Source organism: Taeniopygia guttata, chromosome 2 (assembly GCF_048771995.1).
Source record: "Taeniopygia guttata chromosome 2, bTaeGut7.mat, whole genome shotgun sequence".
Taxonomy (NCBI): Eukaryota; Metazoa; Chordata; class Aves; order Passeriformes; family Estrildidae; genus Taeniopygia; species Taeniopygia guttata.
This window is the reverse complement of record NC_133026.1, coordinates 49,029,046-49,037,345: the sequence shown is the minus strand read 5'-3', so window position 1 is coordinate 49,037,345 and position 8,300 is coordinate 49,029,046.

The window sequence follows — 8,300 nt, the reverse complement described above, 5'->3', positions numbered from 1 at the left end:
TTAATGAAAATATCTGTGTGTAGGCTCCAGGGGAGATGAGAAGCAAGAGAGACTATTTTTCTGATTGTATCAGCATGTTCACAACTCTATAGTTTGTATAGTCCCTCTACATTCCCTCTGCTTATACCCACTGTCTTTTTTCCTTTTCTGAATCTGCTCTGGGTATCCAGCACTGAGTATCCAGTCCCAGATCACCAACTGAGGTGGCAGTTCCGCTGCTTGGGCTGTATTGGCAATTTTGGGGAAATCCAGCAATGAGGAAAGACTGTGGTGACACTCTGTGGTTTCCCTGCAATGAGATCCCACATGCCATGTTCTGTTTTTTAATCCCCTTGAGCAAACATTTTGGCTCCTACTCCATACATTTCTGACTTAGACCACATTTATATTCACCTCCAACAGTTAGAATATCCTTCTGACATTGTCTGTGCATCCCTCAAAGTCATTACAGCGCACGAGACATTCATTGTTCTGCACACAGTACCTCATTCATAAATTTTCACAGGTATTCTTCTAGACCCAGCCAACAAGGGCATTTGTTAACTGAAAAGGGATTTCAACCTGTCTGATACAGTAACTGTGGGGTTGACTGAACCTGCAGAAAGCTGACAAGAGATGATTTCTTACAACTGTGAAGCCTTGAAGCGTGAAGTTCACAGCATTTCTCATCCTTTCAGAAGGCTGTCATAATTTGATGGATTAATCAGGGTTACTTAGCAGGGATGCTTACCTGGCAGGACCACTTTTGTACCTCTCCTGTACAAAACTCAAGGCCAGTGAGCAGCTGCATCTGACTCAAACAATACTGTTAAACTTTAGTACCAAGACCTATGTGAGTTTTATGTTTCAAATGTTAGCTTTTCCACTGTTGAAGATCTGCTGTGCTTTGTCTTAGCTGAGGTGCACACATTTTTATAACCTGCATAATTTCATATGATAACGTGCATAGAGCATTTTGCCCCAGCAGTGTTAAGGAGGCAAGTATTTTCTCTGGTGTATACTTGTTATTAACAGTCCAGTGCAAGTCAGCATGATTGTGTAAAGGATAATGTGCTGCACATGCTCTGGTGCAAGTTCTGTTGTTAGCTTTTAAATCAAACTTTCTGCCTTTCACCAGTAAGTCTTCAGGTTTCCTAAAGCCTGCCCTGGGAGATGATCAGCTCTCTGACACAAGATCATGCAAAACTGGGTGTGCCAGTGTCCTTTGGCTCAAACGTTCTTTGCCCTGAGGAAAGGTTGTGAAATGCCTTTAGCTAGTGAAGCTGGGACCTCATTAGGCTTGGTTGTGAGATGGCAAAGACAGGACCCTTGCTCCTATCTGTGTGCAACCTTTTCAGGTTGGACTTTGTGGCTTGTGAGTGCTCCTGCCCCCCTTTGTGCTGCATCCTTGACCTTCAGGTTTCCTTCTTCTCCTACCTGATGGGAGTCAAAGCAAGCCAGTTTGCTGCTGTCCCTCCTGCCTGCACTGGTCTGTGTACCATGCTCTGTGCTTGTGGCACCTGCCTGGGCAGCTAGTATTAGTATTTTGATTTTGGTCTTCAGCTTTTTGATCTGCTCTCCTTGAGCTATCAGTCATCTTGTCTCATTCATCAATGAGACTGCTTTTCCCCTGAGAGAGATGCTCTCTTTCTCTTCCATGTTTTCCCTGCTATTAGAGCTACACCTTGATCGTGGTGCCTGAACTTAGCTATGCCATGTGTTTGTCTCTAATGCACTTCACACAGCAGAATGCAGCTTCTCAAATGACATCTCACCTGCAAATATATCTTCTTATAAAAAGTTTTGAAAATACTATTTAAAGTATTTTTCTAAGTTTTTCCTTACCACCATGACTAACTTGTGTCAGGATCAACAGGAGGAATATGTTTTTCAGAATGGGAGGTTTGTATTTCAGATTGGAAAGCGAGCGTGAAGCAAATGACATTTTTGCCTCAGATCAAATGCTCAGACTAGAAAATACTGATCTCTCTTCTGTGACTCACCCGGGGCTGCAAGTTCAGCTTAACATAGCATTATTCTTGGTAGCAAAAATCTTTGGAAGCTCTGCAGTGTTGAAAGGCTCGGCCCACCTTTTTCCCCCAAAGAACTCCAGCAGATCAGGAGTGAGCAATAAGGTCTGATTAGGGCTTCCAGACTAGACCTCATGACTGTTTTGTTAAGCCAAAAAGCAGAAGCTTAATCTTTTTCCTAGGCATCTCCCTACAAATTGCATTCTGTTAATTGAAAGTCCTTTTAATTAACATTTTCAGAGTACCCTTCTTGAATAGCCACTAACTGATGTTGGCTCTATTTTGGTATAGAACCCAGTAAAAAAATCTCCTTTTAAGTGTTTTTCTTTTAAACCACTGCATTGTGATTAGTGTTTTACACATTCTGAGTGGTTTGTTTTTCATTGTTTATTTAGCTTAACTATATAATTTTTTAATGCTTTTGTTTTTTCCTTTTTATTTTTTCCTGCATTTCTGCTGTAGTCTGTCCTAGAAATATCCTGAACTGTGGAGTTCTCCTCCATGCTAATTCTCTAAATGCCACAAAGTCTTCCTGCATCCACATGAAGATTTTTCTAACCTTTTCCTACCTAGAAAACAATTTCTGGCTGCTGCAGAGAAATTCAGCCTGCTCTTGGCCCTGCTGTTTCAATATAGCCACATCATATCTCTCTAAATATTCCTCCTCTAAATAAGAAGCAGTTTAAAAAGTAAAACTTTGGCAAATTGAGCATTTCCTCCCCTTTTCACAACAAAATGAAACCCCTTTGATCCCTAGACACACACAGCTTGTTGCAGCCTTACCACTGCTGAGCCTCAGCAGTGTGGTGCAGCAAAGCTTTGTTTTCCTGAGTTACAGAAGGTCTCTCTCACTCGTGCCCTGCAGAAGATCCTCCTGCTCTCTCTCTGTGCCTGTCTGTGCCGCTGCATGTAGGGAGCCCCAGTCTTCCAGCAGCTGACCCCGCTCCAAAGCTGAGGGCAGCTTCTGAGCTGGAAGAAGTCTGCTGTGACAGCATGATGCCTGATGGCTGATTCGCTGCAGGGCTTGTGATGTGATCTGCCAGGTTCTGGAGGGTGCCAGCCTGCCACCTCCCACTGGCAGAGAGCACCTGGAGTCAGAGCCAGTTTGGAAGAAAGAGCGCTCCCAGATGACCCCAGACTGGTGCTTTTCCTATCCAGCAGTTTTCCCATGCAGACACCCATTTTTCAAGCCCAGCTGGTGTACCTTGCTCTGAGTAAAGGTGTGTCTGGTTGCTCCTAAATGGATGGATTATAATTTCTGAACTCCTCTGATTTAGGGTCAGTTTTCCTTGAGCCTTTCTAGATCCTCACTTGCTCTGAGATCTTCAGGTAAGAACAGACACCAGGATGTTCTTTCACTTCTAGTTGTCAAAAAAGATTGCAAAAACATTTTTTCTACAGATGGATATGAACTTGCCCTAACCATCCAAGCTTTTTTCATCTTCATATTAGATTACTTCAGCATATTTCTACATGAGGCTATGCCAAGTGCAGCATACAGCAAAGTTAATAATGGAAGAGAATAGAAGATAAAAGTAAATCTGGTGGTTTAAAATTCATTCATGTTAATAATGCAAACTGCCACTTTTTAAAATTCCTTGCTATGTTTTCACAGTGCTACTTCAAAAATCTCTCCATAAAGAAGGCTAAAAATCAAATACAACTCATAACTTTTAATTTGTTTATGATCTTAATGGAGGCTGGTGTCCTTTCCTTCCGTGATTCTCCTGAAGACCTTAGGAGTGTGGGATGAAATTGAGGGAAGTTCATGTATTTGCTTTTGTCTTGCTGTTGCTTGTGCCAGCTCTACAATATATTGCAGCCCTCGGTGAGGGTTCTCTGCTAATGGCTTGTGAGAGGGCTGGCAGCTCCAAATGATGCCCTGGTATGAGGTTTGAAAGAGAAGAACCACATTGGTTCTTTTTAACCTTTGCTCTGAGATTTCTGGTCTATGTGGGAATATTTTCTAAGACCTGAAAAGCTGGATTGTCGGAATCTGTGGGTATTGGTGATTCTGAGATTGTAGAAAGTCTCTGTCTTTCTGCCCCGTTGCCAAAGAAGAAGCCATAATTCGTCTGTGCTGGTTTCAAGGTTGTTTATTCTTGCTTATCTCTAACATGTTCTGCTGCCCTGCCGCAGGTCTGTCCTGCAGGGCAGCGTGCGGGTCTCTGCCCCTCAGTGGGATGGTACAAACATTATATACCAGAAACTACGTGTGCTATATTTACAATAATGTGCCAATATCTATCATCTACGTTAAACAGCGTGTCCCCAGCCTAAACCAATAGAAAAATGCCAACACTACAGTGAAACATGGAGGGCATGAAGAAGGAGGAAAAGGACAAGACACACCCAATTCCTCCATCTTGTCCCCTCTGAACCTCTAATCTAGAAACCTAAAATTTTACTTTTGCACCCGTGTCACAATTAATTATTACTCTTATCAAACACTCAGAGCTTGTAATTCATCCTGTAAGATTGAAAACACTTTTCCATGGACAGAGATCAGAGACAGTGTCTCTCGGGGCTCTGTACAGGGGGTTCCTGACCCCCTGCCAGGGTCCCAGACCTGCCAGGGCAGCCAGAGGGAAGCCCTGGATTCCCACACTGGATGTTTTCTCTGTTTCTTTCAAAAAGGTGGTTAAATTTCCCATGGGACTACCTGAAGTAAAAAGCCTAGAGAGACAAAAGTCTGTTGTCTCTGGCATGTCTTTCATGTCAGTAAGCCCTGCCATGGTGTTGGGTGCTCAGGGAGGTGGGTAGTACTGTAGTCACACATAGGTTTCTCTTCATGTGTTTTCATACTGCTAGCAGTGCTTAAAAGCTGTTCTTTATTTTGTGATACTTAATGGACTCACAGAACCTTTGATATGGGGCATTTTGTCAGATTAACATGGACTTAGAGCAGTTTAGCTGTTCTTAGGTGCAGTATGTTCACTGAGCAGGAAATACTTTGCTAGAAAACTGTGTATGGAAGAAAGGAAAGCATTCTTAATATCTTCAAGTTACATGTGATTAAAAAGAGGTTGAAAAGGCTTGGCAAACAGAACTTGCACCTTCTGTACACCAGAAGAAGGTAGAAGTACCAGGTCAGGTTCTGGGAACTTGAATTTTAATTCCCAAAGAATGCAAGCTGGAGGGGTGCAGCTGCAAACAACCCAACTTAGTGGTTCCCAATCAGTGCCTACAGCAAATGCCTCTGTAATGGGAGGGCCATAGACAGATCAGGAAGGTGGCCTTTTTCCTTATGTCCAACTCTGAGAAGAATTGAGTTCCATTTTGTTGGGGATCTCTCTGGAAACCACCGGCAGCAAACAAGAAACACCAGGTGGGGGCAATGCCTCCACCAACAAGGACCTCACCAACCCCTCAGCACCTGCCTTCACCCGGGGTCCCCCACTCCACTCCTGACCGTGCTCCAGGAGCCTGTGTGTGTGGCAGGTACAGGATAATTTGGGTCTTGTTGGGGTTTGCACAGCTCTGGCTGCACAGCTGGTGCTTGCCTGCTTGCCTTGTTAGACCTGGGTATGCAGAGTGGAGGATTCTCAGGAGCTGTCTGTCCCTCTGAAAGCCATTTGCTGCCCATTTGCTGAAACAGCAAGTGTTGCAGTCCAGACTAGTTTAGATCACAAGCTCTCCCAAGGAATTCTTTGTGGATGAAGGCTAACAGGGTAAATGAAATCCCCTTCTGAGAAGGGATACCTGAGAAGGATGTGGGAATAAGTGCTGCCTTTTTCCTACCTACAGAATGTCAGTGACTCTAACTCTGGTTGCTTGTAAAGGGTCTGCAAGCCACCAGTCCCCTTTGCATTTGCTTTGCAACTCAAAGAATTCTTAACTTCATGCCTTACTTTTCCCTAGTGACCAAATTGTTTTGGGCCTAGAGCTGGCTACTCTCAGGCAGTCCATATCCTGGTCATGGAAGCAGTGCAGGATTTGTCCCTGGCTCAGTGTCTGTTTTTCACAGTGTTAACTGTGTGACCTGAAGAATTCAGAAGAAATTCTTCAGGTCACAGTTTCTTCAGGCTAGTTTCTTCATTTATGGCCACTGATGACTGTGGGAGCCTTTCCAGTCTTGTATTTGCCATCTACTTCCCCAGTGGGAAGCCAGAAGGGAGCAAGAGGAATCTATTTTCCCACTGTTTAGCTGTATTTATTTTCCACAGCCTGCCTCTCCGCCTGCAGTACCGCTGATGTTCCCAAAGCACCTGAAGTCATTTATTTTCTACCTCTGCCTGTGGCAGTGGTATTGCACCCTAGAAGGTTTTGCTTGAGGCCTTCTGGGCTTGCTCTAGGCATGTGAGAAAATAAATAGACTTAGGAGCAGCATGTGTTAAATCCATGGTGGGTGTCTAGACTGCCAAGGTTTGTATACGTTTTCACTTTTAATAAGTGTACATAGATATATTGCCAAATATCTGGTAGACAAACATACTCTAGATGCTGCAAACTTGCTGTTGGTATGGTCCTCTCAGGAACCATTTGAACAGCATCAGCTTCCCTTTATAAACACTAACATTTCTTTAAAAACTTAAAGGACTTTTGATGTTCTCCATTTAATTAAGAAAATCTTTGCAATGTTTGTCTTGTTTTATGAGCTATCCTGGGTCATCCAGAGTCCTCTGTGGATTAGGAGGATGCTCTGTCATTGCCAGGACTGTTCAGATCTTACTGCTCTGAACTGAGCTGTGCATGCACAGTCCAGGGTTCAGGGGTTTGGGTGACAACAGCTGAGGAAAGGGGCCAGTTGGCAGGGTTTTTATTGAAAAATTATGAGGTTTGGCATGATAAAATGGCTACAGGCTTCAAAAGTAATAGGACTTTCATTCTTGTCTATGATTATAAATGGCTGGGAATCAAGATGGGTCCATTTATTTCCACATTTCCACTTAGGAAGTGCCTGGTTCATGCTTTGAATAACTTGTGTTTTCTCACATAAGTGTTTTCTAATGGTCTTTTGCAGATGTACCTACACTTAACATCACATTTCCATCAGCTGTGTTCCTTTAGCCCAGGTGGAACCACTAATTTGATTTCTTCACCTTCACTGGCAGATTTCTTGTCTGCTGGCTCAGTCATAAAAAAAAAGCAGAAAAGCTGCTGGCTTGAAGGTAGGGTAGGTGAGCAGTCCCTGGTTTGTAGCCAATCAAGCATCTAACTCTGAGCCTCCAACTGGGGAAAATGTGAGGAAGGAACATGAGAAGGTAAGCTAAACCAGTTTGTCTCTTATTTCACTTGGTCACTTTCCCTCATTCCCCTATATCTTGCTAGCAAAGGCACCTGCTGCTTGTCTGACAGCTGGCTAAGGCTCCAGCTTGAAAAGAGCTCATGAGATATTCAAAATTTCTGCAATTTGAGCTCCCGTGTACCTTCTCTACTTACCACAGGGGAGACAAATCCTCTTACCCAATTGTCAAATAAGCCCAGCAGCAAAGCTGGAAATGAGGAAATGAGTTCTGTGTGACTGCCTGGTCACCATGGGAGCTCTGGGGAGTGTGCTTGGCCCTCTGCTTTAGAGGTGTTTTCTGGAACTTTATGGAGATCTGCAGGGTCATCCTGAGTACCCTGGCACTGAAATGATCCACCCTGCTTAGCAGGCTCATACAAGATGACAAAATCAATTTGAGCAATTGATACAGTTTGAAGTTACAGATGAAAAGGGGAACTTTCCATCAAATAATTAATTTTTTTCCATTGTGCAGCTGCCCCCTGGCTTGCTCTCCAAACAGTTCTCTGGTGGTCTGTGCTCACAGGGGTCATAGGAAAGCTTCTCTTTCTATTGAGGATGAGGTGGAGGAAAAGAAAAGTCTAAAAAAGGATCTGGTCATTTTTCCCCCATGAGATTGAAAGACATTAAGTTTTCTGGAATATCGTGTCAATTTGGTCTTGCTGTGGAATAAGACCAGTGTTACACACAAATGAGGATATTTGGGTACAAAATGATTGCAAACCATTATCTTATTCCAGTGCAAGCTGCAATGACTGCACAAGAAACATAAAGCATCCGGTCTGTGTCAACAGAAGCTACAATAAGCCATAAAAAATAAGACTTCATTGCTATTTTTCTGAAGTTACTCAGAAAGCTAGAAAATTAAAAATAACAGATGATTCTTATGAATTTTCCTTCCTGGGAGTTTACAAATACCTTAGGTATTTTTGTTTTGGATTGTGTTTGACATTCACACAACCCTGTGCAGAAGGTGTGTGTATATAGAAGATAAATAGGTCTAAAATGCCTCTCTGAAAATTTTTATAGGCTTCTGAGCAGGCTCTGCAGCATAATTGACATTA